Here is a 20,465-nt window from a genome sequence, read left to right on the forward strand (position 1 = left end):
TCACATGGGAATGAGATTTGCACTTGAACAAGGAAAGGCATTAGCTTCCATCATTTCAAAAGACAAGATGTAAGCCATGTTGGGACTGAACATTTACCCGGAATACAACAGACTGAAATGGAATTTGCAATTATCTAAACTTCTTTCCTCCCTCTCCTAGTGAGTATGGGCTTTAAAATATTCATGAAATTTTGGGTCTTTCCACAAAAGTGATAAGATGAGATATTGTGGGATGACTCTGTAAATAATTGCAGATTATCCTCCTTATGAGATGCAATTTCAAAGCTTTTCAGTGCTGCTACGAGGAGGAAAGTACTTTACAGAAGTCAGAAGTTATGAAAATATATCTTATCCCCTCCCGTAGCATATAACAATCTTGAGGAGTATCCCATAAAAGATTTTATTGCATCATTATCTGAATGTTCAGATTGGAGGATAAGAAATTCAAGTCTGAGCAATAGTTTTCCAGAAAGGGCTGTCGCATAGATAAGGGATGAATCTAAAATTCCTACCCAAGTAACTTATTTGTCGGAAGGAATGTTAACAGTTAACAACACTGATTAATTGGCCACAGCAGTTGTTATATGAATCATCTTATTACTGCAATCACAACAACATCGTAGCAGCTGTGTGATCTTGGGCAACTAAATGAAACTCACAGAAAACTTCATTGTTCCTATGTAATATGAGAATAATCCTTCCTTCTTCACAGGGCTGATACAAAAGTTAAGTGAGATAAACACATACAAAGGACATCCATCACACCAAGCTAAGGGTTAGCCAGTATTATTATCAACATCATTTTTGCTATTATTTGCACAGTTTTCCTTTAAAAAAAAAAAAAAAGAAAGAATTTCACTGCCCCATTGACAATCAATGCCTAGTGAGCCACACAGTAGAATGATTAAATCACATCACACAGGACATTGCCTGATTTTTTCTATTTATTAATCTGACTCTGTGAATGCAGGTTGGTAAAAAAGATTGAAGAGTATTTCAGAAGATTATTAGCAAGCTGTCAACTGCTGCACTGCAGTGGCTCCTCTTGATTTTGCTTAGGATTTTACTTGGAAGAAGCCCTTCAAGACATTATGATGGACTTCAAGAGTCACTTAAAGCATCATCAGGCCCTTGTCTACTCTGTGAATACTCAGTTCCATTCAGAAAAGACCTCGTAAGCTCGTACTACAAGTCAGGGCCTGTGGCACACTTAAGAGAAACCACAATCAAAAAGAGAGAGAGAGAGAGAGAGAGAGAGAGAGAGAGAGAGAGAGAGAGAGATTCTCAAGGAGGGCAGTTTCACAGACAATTATTCCAAGTAATTGGTTAAAAAAAAAAAGCCATCATTAACATAAAATGTGCTGAATTAGCAGAAAGTCTTGAAACAGTGTTCTGCGCAAAATTACAGAGGGACAGGAATAATAAAAGAGAAACTTTGAAACATTAATCAGAAAGCTGGACTGCTACACATAGCTAACAGTCCTGTGAGGTCTAAGAAAGTTTTATAAAACAGAAGGATCTTGAAAGTCTGAGTCTGCTGTGGTGCTATAGTTTGGATGTTGAATGTCCCCTCAAGGTCTATGGGCTAAAGGCTTGGTCCCCAGGGTGGTGCTATTTATTGCAAGGTGGTGGGCCGTTAGTAGGTAAGGCCTAAGTTCCTTTGGTTACTAAGGACATGCTCCCAAAGGAGACTGGGAGAACCTGGCCCTTCCTCTTCCTCTTTGCTTCCTGGATCAGGAGGAAAACAATTTGCTCCACCATATGCTCTAGGCATGATGGGCTCCCCTTGTCAGAAGCCCAAAGTCATGGGGCCATTTGATCTTGGACTTCGACCTCCAGAACCATGAACCCAGGCAAATCTTCCCTCATCATGAGTTAATCATCTCACATATTTTGTTAGGATAACAGGAAGCTGACTAACACAGGCACGATTTTCCACGGAGATGGAATAACACATACAAAGAGCTAATTGTATTAAAAAAATATGGAGACGATCAATATGAGACCTCTTACTGCCCACTGTGTGTCTTCTCAACTTCTCCTAAATTGTCAGAGAATGTCAAAGAAGAGGAACATTGGTTACAGCATTGGAATGAAAACGGACAAAACATAGAGGTATTTCTAGTAGATATATTCCCAATAGGAATAGACTAAGAAATACTGTGTTAAACATTTATACTGTGTATTTTGAAAAAGGGCAACATATAGGATTAGAAAGGAAACTAGGAAGCAACTTTGATTCACACCAACAACAGTCCCTAATTCTGGGTTGGGCATCAAGTAGACCAAAGTCTGCGTAACATCTGTTGTGGATTAAATTATATCCCCCAAAAGCATATACTGAAGTCTTACCCTGGTACTTCTGAATGTAGCCTTATTTGGAAATGTAATTTTGCAGATACAATTAAGGTGTAAATTAAGGTGAAGTTATATTAGCATTGAGTGAACCCTTAGTCCAATATGACTGGTGTCCTTATAAGAAAAGATGAGAACACAGAGATGTATATATACACAGAGAAGAGAAAGTCAGGTGAAGCAAAGACACACATGAGGAGAACATCCTGTGAGCAGGCAGGCAGAGACCAGAATGCTGCACCTACAACCAAGGAGCTACAAGCACAGCCAGCAAGCTAAAAGGAAAGCATGGACCAGATTCTCCCAAAAGCCTTCACAGAGACGACAACCCTCTCATACCTGATATATATAGTCTCTAGAAATGTGAGAAAGCAAATTTTTATTGTTCCAAGTCACTCAGTCTGTGGTACTTTGTTACAGCAGCCATAGGAAACTTATACATCATTTCAGCCAATAACCATCAGGCCTCTACCTAGACTCTGATCATTGAGAAATGAAAGAAAACATTTACAGTTCTTTTGATTCACTGTTAGAAATAAGAAAGTACCCCCAATAAATCAAACACATGCTCAAAAGTGAGTGGGCAAGGCAAACCTTTACTTCTGCCAGAAGGGCATGCTCCTGAACCTGGCTAGCAAGGCACTCTGCCTATTTGTATATCTAAGGCAGATCTCCCTTTGGCCTGATTGGACTCAAGGGTACCATCTATGCAATTGGCTAATTTTAGAATTAGGGTGAGCAAAAGGGAAGGGCTACAATTAAAATGACTACAATTGGATCGAATTAAGGCTGAATACTACATTTTGAAAATGCACCACCAGACTTTCTATTTCTTACACTCACCAAGCACATTCTCGGTTCAGTCAGCGGACACCCAGCTGCACATGGACAATTAGCTAGAGTCTGCCAGAAGTAGAAGCCAATAGCCAGTGAAGAGGGATTTCCCCTCCACTACCACCCTCCCCCCCCCAAAGCCCCTCTTTCCCAGCTAGTTAATTTTGTATTCTGATGTCTCTGGAATATGGGAGCAGGGTAAAAAGGGGAGGGTGGGGAAAGAGGAGATCAATGGAGAAGAAAAGGGTTTACTTTCTGGTCACTGAGCCAAGGCGGCTCACTCTCTGGGGCTGGTGAGTCCAAAGCTGCTTCTCTCCCTGTGGGTGCCATTTCAGGTTCTTCAGTGATCCCCTTCTCCACTCACTGGGCCCCTTTCATCTGGAATGTTCTTGACGTGGGTCTCACTTTACCACGGTATCCCCAGCCCCAAGAGACACCCACAGCTTTTAGCTCCTGAGACCACTTCAGCTGCTGCTGAGTCTTAAGGAAAGGAGCAAAACAGCTTCATGACAGCTCTCAAGGCTACATGTCTTCCAGAAAAACGGTCCCTGGAAGAACAGGCTCACTGCAGGTCAGCATCTCTACTGCTTCTCCGTAGATTCTCCGTAGCTCCTCTCTTGCACCCTTGGCACTTAGGTTCATCAGAAACCAGTGTCCTATACTGCCTCACCACAGGATCCACTAGCTCCCCAAACTTGAGAAGACACCTCTTAACCTCTTCACTGAGTCTCCTTGAAGCACCTCTCTCTATCCCTCAGGGGGAAACACACCACCCTCTCTCCTTGTTAATATCACCAGGACACTCTGAGTTCATTTCAAATAAACCTTCCTGTGATGGTCTAATCTTCCAACTCTTTAGATTAGGAATATAAGAGTTATCTAACCAGTTCTCATCTTTGTTCTCGGGAACTTCTACAAGGTGATCTATCTTATAAATCATGTGAGAATCTGATAGCGATTGCTTTACAAGGTCCAAATTTAACAATTTTAGTTTTTTACAATTTGAGCTTTAAGAGACCTATAGGGGAAGCAGCTAAAAATAACATGTCTACTGGATATAACACCCCCCCCCTTAGTTTCCTGAACATTCCATGTTCTTTTCAATATTACCCTTCGTACTCAGTCAAGCATAGTACCTAGTAGCTGCTATGTTTTTCTATCTCGGTTTCATTCTCTTTGTTTATTCCTTCCAGTTGTGATTCAGTTCTGACTTTTGGGTGCCTTCCAAATTTACCAGCCTGTCAAGGTTTTAATGCCAACTTCTCCATGAAGTGATCCCCAGGCACTGTAGACTCTTGATTTTACCATTCTCTGACCTCATTTAGCAATTATGGTCTATGTCTATAATCTGCATTGCTCTTCTTGTCTCCTATCTACATTTTAGCTTCCTCTAGGGTGGTTTATCTTATGTCTCTCGTCTCCTTCAGTGCTGAATTCAACAATCAGCAAATAGGAAGAAGGTCCTTAATAAGTACACCATCAATTACTATATATTAAATGTCTATCCATGTAGATAAAACAAAGCTGACTGATATGGCATAAATATCTTATCACATCCTATGATAAAAATTACATGGCAATTCTTTACCATTGCCATATAATTTTAAAGAACATTTGAATACATGTTCTCTAAATATAAGAAGGGGATAAGACATCATAAGACAGGGATGCTATTACTTGGAAATATATCCTAATGGAATATTGATGATTCTCTGTGTTAGACCACACATTTCCACTATAGATAGCATTTACTTCCAAGAGGATCGGAATTATTATTAAAGAGAGGAACTAAGAAAGAGCACTAGATTTTGACACATGGAAAGAACTCTGGATCGATAGCAAAACCAGTCTTCGATATCAGGCTTTTCTTAGAAAACAGTTTTTAAATTAAGGTTAAGCTTCCATGAAGATATTAGAAGTTAGAGAAGTGGATAGTGGAGTTTTTCAGTGCTAACAGCAGACAGCATACAGAGTAAGATGCTCTATGGAAAACCACCTTGAACTCAACTGTTTGGACCTGGACTGCCCCCCAAAGGCCGGGGATTAAAGACTTCATTTTAAGCCTGTGGCACTACTGAGAGGTGGTAAAACCTTTAAGAGGCGTGGCCTAGTGGGAGGAAGTTAGGTCACTAGGAACATTGTAATCCCGACCCCTTCCTGTCTCCCTCTTTGCTTCTCCACCACCATAATGTGACAGACAATTCACCACGTGACCCCACCACAATGTACTATCTCACCACAGACTCAAAGAGGAAGAGGGCTAAGTGACCATGGACCAAAACTTTTGAAACTGTGTAAACCTTTCCTTTTTAAAATTTTACTTTTTTATTAGAGCTTTATGATTATACATAGTAGATGGGTTCATCCTGACAGACTTATACCTGCATAGAAATGGATTTCAGTTCATGATTCTCCCTGTTCCCTTCTCCTTTTCCCTTCCGTCCTCCCCACTTTCTCCTTGTGGATTACCTCAGGTGTTTTGACACAGTGCTAACACAAGGTGTGTGGGAAAGAGGAAGAGCGACAGAAGAGGAAGAGAACAAACATAAAGTCCTCATTTCCATTCTAATTTGAATCCCCACAAGAAAGTGGCGTGGAGATAACAGGAGTGTTTGGACTGGCAAACTAGTTGATAGGGCACAGACTGGAGAACAGTCAGGATTCCCAGAGAAAAGCAGCATTGAGGACTGACACAACATGGAGAAGTCCGGAGGATGAGAAGGAGGAAGTGTGAAGAGATGAACCCAGATAGAATCCTAATATCCCCAGAGCCAGTGGGAGGTGTGGGTGAAGTCCTCAAGAGCCCTGAGCAGGGGACATGGAAGTACCAAGTGCCTTGGTCCCACTGACTTCCTTCCTCCTAAATGAGGCCCATTACCCCCCAAATCACTAGACCACAAAGGGAAAAGCAGAGAAATGGGGAAAAGTCTGAAAGTACAAGAGTTGGCCCACGATGATAAAAAGTAATGAAAGCTCAACTAGCCCAGGATCACTATTTTACAGCTGAGGAAACCAAAGGCCAGACTTATTTATTCAAGAGGATTATGCACCTGAAGGTAGAAAGAGGCAGTAATTCCATTTTTCTAGCATCTATGCAAGCATAATGTAGTATCCCAAATTCTCTAGATCTAGAGTTTGACTTTTATTTTACTCTAAATTTTATTCTTATCCAATTAATATTTAGAAATAAAAATAACAATTGTCAAATAAAAATAACAATGAAAATAATTTTACTTTATTTTAACAAATAATGAAATGCACTTAAGTTTAAAATACTAATGATTGAAAAGAGTCCACAGAAAATTGTTAGGTGTAAGTAGTAAATTTAGCAAAATGACTGAATACAGGTTCATTGTACCAAAACCAATTATTCTATTGAGAATAATCAAATAAACATAGAAGTTATAAAAATAGAAGTTATAAATAAATAAAAGTAAAAGCTATAACACTTTAAATAGAATAAAATATTAAATACCTGGAATAATTCTAACAAGAGATGTTCATTTTCATGACCTATACACAAAAAAATTTATAAAACATTGAGAAAATAGTGTAGAACAATTAATGGTTAGGGATACAACATGCTTGTTAATTGTAAGGCTCAAAGTTATTAAGATGTTAATTCTCCCTAAGTTGGTCCATATTATTCAGTATAATCACAATAAAAATTCTAATAATCTGTTTTTCGGTTGTTTTCATTTTTACAAACATTAACAAGCTAACATTTATTCAGAAATGTAAAGGGTCAAGATGAGCCAGGCAATATTAAAGGAAAACAAACCTGAAGGTCTTAAATTATCAGACATCAAATATCATTATAGAGCTTTTATAATTAAAACACCGAGTAATTGGTGCAAAGACAGATGAATATATATTTGGAACCAGAGTCCAGAAACAATCCCACACAAATTATGACAGTAAATTATAGTGAGTTTTACAAGGTTGAGTGGGGAGAAAAGAACAATTTCTTTACTAAATGGCACTGAATGAAGCATATGTACCCACTTGGGAAAAAAGTGAATCTCGACTTCTACATAAACAAACATCAACTCCAGAGGGTTGTATATCTAATGTGGAAGATAAAACAAGAAAGCTGGCAGAAGAAAATGTCTTTCCCTTTGGGGTAGACAATGATTTCTTAAATAGCATTTAAGTGGTAACCATCGAAGGGAAAACGCGGTAAGTTTGACTGCATTTAAATTAAAAACTTCTCTTCATCACACAATGGCGAGTAGAGAAAGGCAAGCCTCAGAGTGCAAACACACATACCAGACTTGCAATACACACGTCAGACAATAACTCACATTTAGAGTTCACAAACTCCTGCAAATCAATCCGAACAAGGCAGACAACTTAATAGAAAAATGGACAAAAGATACAAATAAAATTTTTACAAAAAAAGGACATCTGAATTTTCAATGAATATATTAAAAGTTCCCCAACTTTGTTAGTTATTGGGAATGCAAGTTAAAGTCATCATGGGATACCACTACATGCAGAAAAAATGAGACTGAATTTTAAAAAACAAGAACACCAACTCCAAGAGTTAACAAGTGTGGTACTGCCTCACACTGCTGGTGGGTATAGAAAATTGGGTGGAATTATTTTAATTTGAAAAGTAGTTTGGTACAGACTAATATGGCTGGGTAAGTCCACTCTTTAGGTTTGTATCCATGGTAAAGGCAGCTTATGGTTGCCAAAATTATGTACATAAATATTTATAGCAGTACTATTCATACTAGGAATAAATCAACCCAAATCTCCAAAATATCCTTAATAAATTAGTATATATTCTTACCATGAAATGTTATGTGTTAATGAGAATGAGTAAGCCCCAATAACATGAAAAACATCAGTGAATATCATAAATAATATTAGAGAAAAGAATTCAGAAACATAAAAGCATATAGTACACAATAGCATTTTGTTTGGGATGAATTGTATTCTTCCAAAATTTAAATACTGAAACTCTAATCCCCAATGTGAAAGTATTTAGAGACATCTCCAGGGAGATAATATAGGTTAAATGAAATCATTTCAGTGGCATTCTAATCCAGAATCGTGGATGAGGTCCTTATGAAAAGAGACAGACGGACAGACAAACACCACAGAGTCACAAGCACAGAGAAAAGACTGTGGGAATACACAGATGATTCTGCCTGCAAGCTAAGGAGGGAGGCCTCAGGAAGAATCTTTTCCACACCTTTACCCTGAACTTCTTACTTCCAGAACTGTGAGAAAATAAATTTGTTGTTTAAGCCATATAGTCTGTGGTCTTTTGTTATAGCAGCCCTAGCAAACTAATACAGACCATTCCTAACTTAAAATGGTTCAAATTACAATTGTTCAACTTTACAATGGCATTAAAGAGATTCACTGTTAGTAAAAGCCATATATTGATTTTGAATTTTTATCTTTTCCTGAGCTAATGATATGCTATATGATACGGCAGTGAGCCAGATGATCACAAGGGGAAACAACAGAAACCCTGCGGTGTACTGTGTTGCTAGGTTAGGATGGTCCATAGGTTAGGTGTATTTTCAACTTGTGATATTTTCAACTTCAATCAGGATGTAACCCCATCATTAAGTTCACTAGCATCAGCATATATGGATATAAAATGAGGAGGAAAAACTTGTGAGGTATACAGTGCTTAGAGGAGACTTGGGGATAGCCTCTGAGATACTGAAAATGTTTTTTCTTGATCTGCTATTGGATCTTCAAATGTATTCCCCGTGCAAAAAAATAAAAAAATTAGCAAGCTGTGCATTTAAGATTTGCTTGCTTTTCCACATGCATGTTATACTTAAAAAAGAAAAAATAGGTGACACTGAGAATCTTATCTGTCTCAGCACTTGGAAAAATATCCAGAAATTGGTGTTTTAAATGATGACTGATTTTAAAGACAATTGAGAATAATTGTAAGGGCAGATTCCAATCTATGAATGTTCTTAATTCCTGGCCACTGGGTGATCACCAGAGAAGAACAAGGATTCAGGGCAGCCCCAGACACGGAACATCAGTCCTTTCCCACAACAGAAACAACTTTACATACTTCAGACTTCTAAGATTCCTCCATAAATTGCTTATTTGTTGTTTTTTTATATATAGCATGGCATAGAGTATATGGGTATTCAGATTTAAAGCATGTTCATGGAATACTTAACAAAAAATTTTTGAGAAATTTTTAAAATTTGGGAGTCTTCAGTCAGAAAACACTTTTAATCCGAATGTATTATATTTGCTGAAATTTAATTCCTTTTGCAATTACTAACCATGCTACCAATTGGATTTCTGTCTCATTTTTCTTGTTTATTAGTTTACAAAAAAATTATTCTAGGAGAAACAAAACAAAACAAAAATAGAGGTTTAGAAAATATCTGCATTTATATTTTGGGAAAAAATAAAAATACAAAAATTAAGTCCAATAATTACCCTTCTGTCACTTTCTATAAGCAATAAAATAGAGAAATCTTTTTTCTTCTCTTTGTAACTATGCCTAGATCAAGTATCAATAATGAGAGAACACAAAGGTAATAATCAAGGCCCATCATTTTGATGTATGCTTAATCCTTGCCAGAGGAAAATCAGCAATAAAATAAAAACAAAAATCCAAATCCTATGTGTAAAGGATATTAAGAAGCTGAAAGATAGGAATAATTAAAATCTAGCTTTATGTTCTATTTTTTAATAATCAGAACTTTACTGAGCTGATTTCAACATTTTTCTCAGATACTGACAGACAGCCCACAGGAGATTGGTTCCAGATCCCCTGTAAATATCAAAATCCTCAGATTCTCAAGTCCCTTACATAAAATGGCATAGTAGTTGCATGTAACTTACATACATTTTCCCATACACCCTAATACAAATATTATGTAAATAGTTGTCACACAGTATTGTTTAGGAAATGACAAGAAAAATCTGTAAATGGTCAGTAAAGATGCTATTGTTTTCCCAAATATTTTCAATCTGCAGATGTAGAACCCAAAGATACAAAGAGTTAACTTTAATTTTACTGTGTTATTCCCTCAATCATACTTTTTACTTCCTGCTGTTTATTAAAATAAAAAAACAAATAATTTTATATGCAATTAGCAGCAGGACTCAAAGGAGTTTCTGTTTTTAAGGACTTTCTTAAATCTTTTAGTCTGAATTAATTTAAAATAATTTATTATTATTGTAATAATAAAAACAAACATTTAGTACTGTCAAATACACGCCAGGCATTGTTCTGAGTTTCTATCTTTCTCATTTAATACTCATAAGAAGCTTCATAGCTGGGCAAACTATCATCTCTATTTTATAGACAGAGAAGCTGAGGCACAGTATGGTTGCCACACATTGCCTAAGCCACAGAGCAAGCAAAGATGGGATTTGTCTGCAGGTGGCTGCAACAATCCCTCCCTTTAACTCTTTGCCTCGGCTAATAGACCTTGTTATTTCCATGTGAGTTACTGTTATTCTGAAATATGTTCTGTCCTTACATCACATCATTAAAATATATTACTTATTACTATGAAGTCTTCCATTTTACATTAAATATATGTACTCAAAAATTATTTTCTATGTATGCATTTGCTATCTTCTCTATTTTCCATGCATGCTTAAAATTGTAAACATTTTGAATTTAGAGTAGGTACTATCCCCTGAGAGTTTAAAGCAATTTACATACCTCTTTCTATTTACACTGAAACACATAGACAGAGCCAACACTACTCACTGAATTACTCTTTATGTATTTCATTACATATTTCTGATCTTATATCTCATGCCATTGCCAAAATCAAAATCTCGGAGTCCACATCTATTATAATCAAAGGGTGGTCCATAAACCAGTACCAGCACCTTCCTTTGGGGCTCATTAGTAATCCAGAATTCTAGGCTCTAGTCCAGACCAATGGAGTCAAATTCTTCATTTTCCAAGAAGTACAGACGATCTGAAGGCAAATTAAAGCTTAAGAAGTCTGCATTACAAGATACATTCTTCTAAACTATAGGCTTTTTAAATCCTTCCTCCAACTAATTTATTTGCCTAGGTTCTGTGAAAGATTCTCTTATCAATTTTACCACTAAGTGTTCCTAGCCTATTAAAATTATTATTGAGTATTTCTCCATCCCTATCAGCTTTCCCGCCAGCAGGGTTACTGCGTTTTAGTGAATTAATTATTGAGGACTCAGAAAAGTTTCTCTTCTTATAAACATGTTAGGTTTTGAGGGCTGTCAGAAAAAGCTAGCTGTTTGCAAGGTATTGTATTTTGCACATGTGATCACAAATGTCATCCACTGGAAACAGGCAGAGTTGACAGGTTTTAGCTCTGGTGTATAAAAGCCTGGCCTTATAAATGTCTATGTGAGTTCCCAAGTTAAAAGATCAATAGTAAAAAAGCTACTGTTTTCTCAAAATCCTGTGCAATTTTATGCTATGCTATAACACAGTGTTGATCTCAATTCCTTTGAAAATTCTTCTCAGGTTTCCTTAGTTCTTAGGAATTCACATAGAAAGTCACTCTAGGGGTTTCTTACTTTTTGTATCAGTTGACCTGAAGAAATTCCAGAAAGAGAACTTAGTGATACATGATTCTTACTTCTAACTAGAACAACCATCACCAACAACCACCCAAACCAAACAGGCAACTAGGTAAATCTTCAAACAGAGGAAAATATCTACATTGAAAACCATTAAGACAAACTTCAAACATAAGAGATTCATGCAAAGAAAATCAATCCTATTTCAATTTTTAAAATAAGTCCGTTTTACTATTTGAATTAAGTACAAATATCCAAAGATTGAAAAAATATTATAAAATTTTTATCACCTTATCTTTTTGTATTGGCTATTGAATAATTTTCCAACACATGAGCTAGGTAGGATAAGAATATTAACTTACTTGAGCATACACTGTTGAGGAGAATAATTATTTAATATTTTGCCAATAGGAAAGCAACAAATATTTGAGTATATACTGGGTAGTAGGGTAAGAAAGAGTTAATTTTAATTTTGTCAGGTGGTATAACCATGCTATGATTGTGTAAGATAAATGTTTTTATATTTTAGAGAAACATATGGAAATAAATCGGGCTGAAATGACCAGAAATTGTCAATATAATATACTGGTACGAACCATTATCACTAAAAAAGAAATAAAATAAAACCACCACTAACAAAGACAGAAAGGAAGAGAAACATTCAGAATTTAGAAAAGACACCAATAAAAGAGAAATTTAGATTCAAGGCAGGGAACTCCAATTAGTCAGTCTATTGAATTAAATGTTTTCTTAAATATTCACAATGTCACTAAAAAAGCACATTACATTTGAAAAATGTCAGGAACATCTTTTATCGATCCTTGCTCAAGCTAATCACTATAACAATTCTTTTTCACAAATTATTGCTGTTAATCCTTACAAGAGAGGCAATAACAAACACTTTCACCACTTTATGATTTTTTGGATGGGCCCAAGGAGAAGAGCACCAGTAGGGAGTTTCCATTCATAACTCATTAATACAAGCATAAAATTTAGTTGACACATCTAGATATACAACATAACTATCATTAAAAATAGTAGGCTCAACTAACTATTACTCTTTTGCCCACATTTTTCTAAAACCAACCATTTTTAGTGGAGGATATTAACAGCAAAAATAATTCAGCAGAAAAAATAATTCATAGTGTGAAAGGTATATGCACAGAAAACCAAACAACATCTAAATGTGAGAGAAATAAATCTAGGAAAATTTAAGTTGTAAATAAAGATGTCCATATTCTACTATCAAAGTGTCACCAAAACGGGGGACAAAAATAAAAACTGTATGGTACTCAATAAATGGATTTATGCTTCAGCGACATTAATCGTTCAAAAAGTTCCTCTGCCTTAAAACTCTTATAAATACTAACAAAATACAACAAACACAGTTTAAAATGCATTGCTGAGCTCAAGACAGAAAGGAGAACCTCAGGGGCAAAAATGAAGTCAGAGCTGAGAAAGTAGTAGCATCCAAGTGCTAAGTGCCAAGTCAAGGGCATCCTGACAACGCTTACTAACACGAGGATCATGGATTTTAACAGACTCCAGATTTTGGATTTGAATAGCCTCATAGAAGATAGTGGGCAAGATTGTAGGATTGCAAAAGATGGGGAGTAGCAATTTAAATATTGAAAAGTCCAAAAGGGTAAGGCCAAAAGGGGTGGAGGGGTAAGTGACAGGAGAAAATATCTGTGTGACATCCCTGATTTGGAATAAAGAAACAGAAAATCTTCTAAAACTGCATAAATCATTCTCCCTTCCCTGATAGCTTTTGGGCTTGATTTTTATACTGATTATAAGTCCTGAAAATTTTCAAGCAGAAAAATTAAATCAGAGCAAACTAATTCCTCTCTAAAAAGAATATAACCTCATCTCAGAGCTCTCAGGATTCCTGAATTTTAAATAAACCAAAAAAAAAATAAGCTTATAATTCAACATTACACAACCTATATTTAAAAAAAAAAAAGCCTTCTTTACAGAAAGTCCAAAGAAGGAACAAACAGTGAATTGGACCACCAGGGAATTCAGATTTTTGAATTGTCAGATATATAACTGAAATTGGACATGCTTAAAATCCCAAACGTATAAACAAAGAAGCTAAAAACATGAGAAAAAAAATAGGACACTGAAACCAATTATAGTTTTAAAAGACTAACAGTAACGTTTAGAAATTAAAAATAAACATATATAAAAAATAAAACTACAATTGCAAATGAAATTTTACTTCGTATTTTGCTAGTCAGCGTTTTATTGCTGTGACCAAAATACCTGACATAAACAAATTAAAAGGAGGAAGGATTTATTTTGGCTCACAGTCTCAGAGGTTTCAGTCCATACTGGTTCCATGCTTGGGGCCTGAGGTAGGGCAAAATATTATGTCGGAAGGGCCTGATGGAGAGAAGCTGTTCAAATCTTGGCACCCAGGAAGCAGAGACAGAGAGAAGGGGCCAAGGACCACATGTAGTCCCCAAGACCATCCCCCAGTGACTTACTTCCTTCATCCATGTCCCACCTGCCTACAGTTTCCACCCCTTCTCAGCAGGCCACTCAGGTCTCAAAGGATTAATATACTGATGAGGGCAGAGCCTCATGATCCGATCACTCCCCCAAAGCTCCTCTGAACCTGGCTGTAATTGGCAACTTAACCTTCCACATGTGAGACTTTAGAGACATCTAGATCTAAGCCATCACAGATACATTGGAGAAAAATTATACACATCTTCAGAGGGATAGTTAATGAACTGAAAAAAACACTTTAATAACTACATAAAATACAACAGAACAAATGAAACTCGTGTAAAGTGGATGGCAGAATACAGAGTTCTCACATATGACCCACAAAATTCCCTGAAGAAGAGGTCAGAGAGAATGAAAAAGCCACGTTCAGGCCTCAGACCGGCAGGGAAAGAAGCCAAAGCACAAAAAAAAAAAAAAAAAAAAAAAACGTTAAGAAGGCACTAACTTTTTAAAAATTTTGCCACTAGGAGAGACAATATCCAAAAGGATAATATAAAAGCTTTTTATATTAGAAATATCAGGTCCCCCACAAAAAAAAGGTTTTCCAAACAAAACAAATAAAAAAGAAATTTGCACCTAGGTACACTCGTAAAACCACAAACTACCGGAAGACAGAGATCTTAAAAGTAGTCAGAAATAACATGTTGTCTCTCAGTGCCCTGTCCAGATTCCCTTTACCATATTGGTGGACTCTTCCCACTAATCCTCCTTAAATCACTCTTCTCAACCCACTGGAAATGTCTTAAAAGTCCCATACTTTCTCTGGGGTCAGTCCACAGCCCAAGCATGATTCATAAAAGGATATCAAAAGCCAGTCCCCTTGCACGGATGGGGGATATTTTGAGGACCTCTGGGTTGCAGAGCTTCTTATAGGATCAGACTGATCTTCTACCAGCTGCTTTTATCTGACCTATGCTTCTTTCTTAATTTCTTTTTGTCTTATTTCAACTAACAAAAACAAAGAATTTTCATCTTGATTTTTGACTCTAGTAAATACAAAGGAAGATAACTACCAGTGAGCAAATCACAGATTCTCAAAGGAGCAATCGATGCCAGAAGATTGTGGAATAATACAGTCTAAGGACAAAGAAAAATAACTGCCAATTAAGACCCTATTTCCAAACTAATTTGAGGATAAAAGCAAAATATATACTTAGATGTACCAAAGCAGAGTTTACAGAAAGACCCAAGCCTAAGAAAATTTTAAAGAAAGGATTTGAGACAGAAAGATAACAATCCCAAATTTAAAAAAAAAAAAAATATAAAAAGGACTAAAATAAAAAATAATTAGTGAACATGTGGGTAAATTTGAAGAATAAATGTATTTAAAATATTAGTAAAATGCTGAATTCAATGAATAACAAGGTAGAACTAAACTATTATGCCAAAAAAGGGGAGGTGATTAAGTTTGTCATAATATCTCACGCCATTGAGGAGACAACAAAGATGAATCAAATTTAGATCGTAAGTATGAAAGCAAAGATTCTAAGGTTAATTTCTAAAAAGTAGAAATCAAACATATTAATTTCAAACCAGCAGACAGAGGAGAAAAAAATAGAAAATCTCAATCAGAAAAAAAGTATGAAGAGGTCCAAAGCTGGGGCTGAGGCTCAGTGGTAGAGCACTGGCCTAGCATGTATGAGGCACTGGGTTGGATTCTCAGCACCACAGAAAAACAAATAAATACATAAAGGTCCACAAATAACTAAGAAAAATTTAAAAACAAAAGGTATGAAGAACTTCTATTTCTGGCTCTAGTGGAGTAGCTTGTCCTAGACGAGTCTCCCCCAGATAAACAGCAATAATGAACAATATATATAGGGGAGATCTCCACAAGCATTATTCTATATGCAGCACCAAACTGCCCTTTATGAGGGAAAATAAAGCTCCCAAATTGTTCCAATTCCTTCCTTAGGGATAATTTTCCCACCTCAGCAAAGCAAGTCGGGATCAAGGCACAGGCCGTGGATCATAAATCATGCTTTGCTTGTGGGCTGTCAACCAGAGGAATGATGACACTTTAGAGATGAGTATTCAAGTGAGGTGAAGTGAATGGACCAGGCAAGACAAGGAGCCTGTAGGAAGGAGCTCTTCAGAAGGAAAAGGTTTCAGCTGTCTAAGCAGCATTCCCAGTAAGTTCTCAATCAAGGCTGGGCTATACATGTATGGGGCAGGAATACGTGAAACGCTTCAGACAGTTGCTGCTATCCGCTGAGAGTAAACTAGAGGTATTAGCAGTCAAGCAGGAGTAGTGGACACTCAGGTCCAAGCCACCTGAGGGAAGATGGTTCATTAACATGTCCTGATACCACAGGCAGCCAGCTGAGAAACTGGTGGTACTATGAGTCCTGCTTATGAGTAGAGATCGTGTGCTAAGGTAAGGTATGTTCTAGAAGCACTCTCACAGAGCTTGCAACTAAATCTTGACATTATCTGCAGAAAAGATGGATTTCAAAGGTTGAGTCCAAATGAATTAAGAGTGGCTCTCAGCATGGCTTAGGATTTCCAAAGATCTGTCCCAACAAAATACAAATTCTACAATATACGAGTTCAAGGTGATCACTTGTTAACTTGATTTTTTACAGTGTCCCGTATAAATCAACTATCAAAAGATGCACAAAGAAAATGTGATATAGTAAACAAAAAGGCACAAAAGAGAGACTAATCCAGAGATAGCATGAGCCTTTCATTTAGCCAATGATGACTTTAAGTCAGCTATAAAAATATATTCAAAGACCAAATAAAATGTGTTCAGAGAATTAAAAGAAAACATGTTCTTAATGAAAGAATTGATAGTGTCATAAGAGAAATGTGAGTTGTTTAAAACAGCAAATGGAAACTCTAAAACAGAAATGGAAGATAAATAAAACCGCAAAATTTACTGGATAGGCATAACAGCAGCTTGGAATTGTAGACGATAGAGTCAGAGAAGCTGAAGAGTAAACAATAGAAATTCTGCAACCTGAAGAACAGAGGCATAAACTGACTGAAGAAGAATAAACAACACCTCAGTGTTCTGTGAGTCGATACCAAGTAATCGAATGAGTACAGTAGTCATCTCAGAAAAAAGGCAGAATATAACATAGTGAACATGGTGTGTTAAAGAAATAAAGACTAAAAGATGCTGAATTTAATGGGAAAAAAATCAACGGACTCAAAAAATAAGAAAACTCCAAAAGCAATGATTTCAAAGAAAACTATATCAAATCACTTCCTAGTCAAACTTCTGGAACACACACACACACACACACACACATATATATACATATGTGTGTGTGTGTGTGTAATGTGTGTGTGTGTATATGTAAATACACATACACGCATACTTATTTTTATATATTTTATGTATTTATGTAAATAAGTATATATTTATATATTTGCTTACATATGTATGATTTATATATTCTCATAGTTATATATAAAATTATACATGTATACACACACATAATTGTTGATTTCTGATCTGAACAAGGTAATCCACTAACAGTAGAACATCTTTAACAAAGTGAAGGAAAAAATATTTTTAAAAGAATTTTATACCTAATAAAAATATCCTTTTCAAATAAGGTAAAATGGGTATTTTATTATAAACAAAAGGTGAGAAAGTATTTGTAGCAAACAAAATCTATAAGAAATGCTACATGAAGAAGGGAAGTCATATAATATGAAAAGTCCTATCTGTAGGAGAGACGAATGAAGGAAAAAGCAAATAGAGGATAAGATGAGATATTATTTGATTCCTCCTTTTATTTTCTTAAAAGACAAAGTGATTTCTAAAGCAATGATGTTGTAAATCAGAGTTTATAACATTCGAAAAATAAAAGATATGCAATCCCTAGCACAATGGGTAAGGGGTAGGTGGAAGAAATTCTGCAGTTAAATGGTTATTACATTTGGAAAATGGGGAGCAGGAATGGAGATGTGGGAAAGATGGGGTGTGAAGTAATAATAAATTAGGACTGAAGAGTGAGGAGTTAGTTCAGTGGAATAAAGCTAACTCTAAATAAACTTCAACTAATTAAGGGTAGGATAGTATTAATTCTAGAGAAAACACTACATAAATTAATTTTTTAAAAGGGCTAAGAAGCCAACAAAGTAAATAGAACATTTAAAAAATATTCAATTAATCCCAAAGCAGTCAGGAAAGAAGCAATAAAAACATACAGGAAAAAATAAGGGAAGAATAAGGTGACACTAGACTTGAACACAACTGTACTGATAATTATATGAAAGGTAGACAGAGAGAAAGAAAGAAATGTAAATAGACTAAAACTAAATGAGAGGTTGGAAAACTACACCCTGCAGGCCAAACCTTGCCCACTTATTTTTAGATACGGTCAGGTACCATCTAACAAGGGTGCTCCTCTACGATTTAAGAGGATCTGAAAAATTCCTACTGCCTAGCGATGCCACAGACATTGTGAGACTGTGGCAGAAGGCATTAGGCATGCTCATGGTCATCCTGGGGCGGACACACCCACTGCATGCCAGAGACATAAAAGTACAGCTCGTACAATTCTGCACAGCACAGAGCACCTGATAATGCTAGCAAGTGACCTGATTCATCTATTGACAATACTACACTCTTTATTATTATTTTAGAGTGCAAACTGGAAAAGGGCCTCAGGTCCATCAGGAGGTATTCTGGAAGAAGGCAATGCAGTCACAGGGGATGACAGATCTGTGTGCCACTGCCCCTGAAGACCTTCCAGGGGACAATACATTAATGATCCTGACATAGTGTAAGTCTCTACTAGTAGGTGTTTGTGTCTTAGTTTTTAACTAGAAAATGTTTAAAATGTAAAAGAAAAAATTAAGTAGAAAAAGTTCATAGAACAAAGAAAAATTATTTTGGTACAGGTACAATGTGTGTTTTAAGCTAAATATCACAAAGAGTCAAGAAGTTTTGAAAAACTAAAAAGTTTACCAAAAAAATTTAAAGTAAGTTATGGTTAATTTGTTACTGAAGAATTACTTCAATAAGTTGAGTATAACTTCATGTACACAGTATTGTAGGGGAATCTCCCAGGACTTTGCACTCACTCAGCATTTCCTTACACCCAGAGCACCTCCTGTCCTGCAGGTCCATTCACAGCAAGTACCCCGTACAGGAGTAATGTATTTAATCTTTTACACTATATTCTTACTGAAACTGTTCTATGTTCAGATAGACTTAAATCACGAATACCAGACATTGAGTTACAACTGCCTGCAGTCTTCAGCAGTGACAAGCCACACAGGTTTGCAATCTAGGAGCAAGAGGCTCCACCACTTAGCCAAGGTGTGCCTGCCCTCGGCTGCATCAGCCAGGTTTGTGTAATACACTGTGATGTTCACACAGTGACGGCGTCACTTAATGGAGCATTTCCCAGAGTGCAACCCACCCTTAAGTGACCCAGGACCATTTTTTTTAAAATAGCCTTGTTTTTATTTACCTATTGTCCGTGACCTGCTTTTGTGCTGCAACAGAGTTTGAACAGCCAGCGAAGTCTAAAATATTTACTCTCTGTCCCTTTACAGGAAAAGTTCACCAACCCTTGAACTAAACACTCGGATGATATAGCAAATTTTTTGAAATGATAAAACCAGATCCAAGGCTATGCCACCTACAGAAGACTCAGCTCAATTGTGAAGAGATAAATAAGTTGAAAGTAGAAGAATGGGGGAAGATATACTACATACTATATATTATATATATATATGTGTGTGTGCATGTGTGTGTATGTATACACACAGATATATGTGTATGTATGTGTATGTATGTGTGTGTGTGTGTGTATATATACACACTCATGCATGTGTGAGTGTGCATGCGGGTATGTGTGTTACAATTTGGATGTGAGGTATCCCCCAAAAACTCATGTGTAAGACAATGTGAGAGAGTTCAGAGGGGGAAATGATTATACATATGTATGTGTGTGTATATGTGTGTGTGTACGTGGGTGTGTATGGGTGTGATGGGATTAACTTGAGTGGTAACTAGAGGCAGGTGGGATATATTGGAGGAGGTGGGCATATGGAGTGTGGTTTGGGGTATATATTTTGTATATAGTGACTGAAGTCTCTCTCTGCTTCCTGATCATCATGTGAGCTATTCCCCTGTGCCACACTCTCCTGCCATGATGTTCTGCCTCACCTCAAGCCCCGAGGAATGGAGCAGCCTTCTATGGACTAAGACTCTGAAGCCATGAGCCCTAAAATAAACTTTTCCTCCTCTACAATTGTTCTGG

General features: G+C 36.5%; 1 protein-coding gene across 1 annotated transcript in view; it reads right to left on the bottom strand.

The window, feature by feature from the left end:
- Inpp4b (inositol polyphosphate-4-phosphatase type II B) overlaps positions 1 to 20,465 on the bottom strand; it is a 756,225-nt gene that overhangs the window by 600,895 nt on the left and 134,865 nt on the right. The gene's annotated exons all lie outside the window — the stretch shown is intronic.

Source organism: Urocitellus parryii, chromosome 10, assembly GCF_045843805.1.
Source record: "Urocitellus parryii isolate mUroPar1 chromosome 10, mUroPar1.hap1, whole genome shotgun sequence".
NCBI lineage: Eukaryota > Metazoa > Chordata > Mammalia > Rodentia > Sciuridae > Urocitellus > Urocitellus parryii.